The sequence below is a fragment of the Pteropus vampyrus genome, unplaced genomic scaffold (genome assembly GCF_000151845.1).
Source record: "Pteropus vampyrus isolate Shadow unplaced genomic scaffold, Pvam_2.0 Scaffold20860, whole genome shotgun sequence".
Taxonomy (NCBI): domain Eukaryota; kingdom Metazoa; phylum Chordata; class Mammalia; order Chiroptera; family Pteropodidae; genus Pteropus; species Pteropus vampyrus.
This window is the reverse complement of record NW_011909641.1, coordinates 1-1329: the sequence shown is the minus strand read 5'-3', so window position 1 is coordinate 1329 and position 1329 is coordinate 1. Positions and strand designations below refer to the sequence as shown.

The 1329-nt window shown below is 42.2% G+C and overlaps 1 non-coding gene across 1 annotated transcript; it reads left to right on the top strand.

Moving 5' to 3' along the window:
* Positions 1-823: 823 nt before the first annotated feature.
* Positions 824-942, top strand: LOC111735256. Its single transcript, XR_002778732.1, has one exon. It is a non-coding gene; the product is annotated as a 5S ribosomal RNA (ribosomal RNA).
* Positions 943-1329: the final 387 nt, after the last annotated feature.

Sequence of the window (1329 nt, the reverse complement as noted above, 5' to 3'; positions counted from 1 at the left end):
TGTAGATCTCTTAGAGGTGGTTTTTGAAACCAGAGGAGATAGAATTAAAGAGAGATTTAAGGAGGGTCCAGCCCACCCCAGGGGCACCACATTGCAGGCACCCTGAGCTTTGCAATCACAGAAGCTTCTTGTCTCATCACTGGGATTTGGGCACATTGCTTTGTGGGTCTGAGCAATAACCTTCTAAGTTATAAATTGGGGTTAATAATACCTACTCATAAGGGTCTTGAGGAGATAACTGAGATAAGAACTTAATACCTAGCACAGTGTCTGGCTCATGGATACGTTTAATCCATGTTTCCTTTCTTCCTTTAAACCAGGAAGTTCTCAATCTCTGTACTAGCAACATTTGGAGCTAAAAATGCTTTGTGCAGGGGACTGTTCTGTACATTGTAGGATGTTTAGCATCATCTGTAGTTTCTACCCACCAGATGCTGATGACAACCAAAAATGTCTCCAGATAATGCCACATGTCCCTTGGAGGCAACCCCCCGCCCCTTCCATCACTGCTTTAAAGGAAGAGCAGGACTTTAAGAGCACAGAGGATTAAGGAGTAGTCTCAGGGTACAGCAGAGAAAAGAAAAGAATCACGATGTAATCCTCACCTCACTGTGGCTTTAGTGGCCACTCAGGAACCAGACGGAACCGAGATCAAAATGGGGCAAATCCTTTACCATTTCTAAGCCTAAATTTTCTCCCTTAAGGCTGTTGTAAGAGACCATGAAGACAAAATTCATGGAAATGAAACATTACAAATCACAACTATCTTGCCCTTTCAGAGAATTACCAGATTGTGCCCAGTAACTCAAGAATGTCACTTACCGTCTACAGTCATGCCACCCTGAACACGCCTGATCTCGTCTGATCTCGGAAGTTAAGCAGGGTCAGGCCTGGTTAGTACTTGGATGGGAGACCACCTAGGAAGACCAGGTGCTGTAGGCATAAAAAAAAAAAAAAAAAAAAAAGAATGTCACTTACCCGCTTCACATAACCAAACTGCACATGATGCCTGTGAGTTACTGCCCTTCTCGTTCCCACCTGCGGGTATATATTCTGAATTCGGCTTCTATTGACCGACCCCATCCCAGAGATATTTTTTATTAGGTGTATTTATCGTATGTGTGAACTGGGTGACAGACGATTATTTTTTTTTCTCATTTGATTTTTAAAAATTTCAAATTATACAGTACACTTGATGTTAGAGGAGAGTTGTACAAGTCTATGAAAGTTAACGCATGTGTACATTCATGTAACCACCTCCCAAATCAGGATTCAGAGCAGTCCCATTACCCCCTAACTCTCTTGTACAAATTCTTTTAGAGTCACATC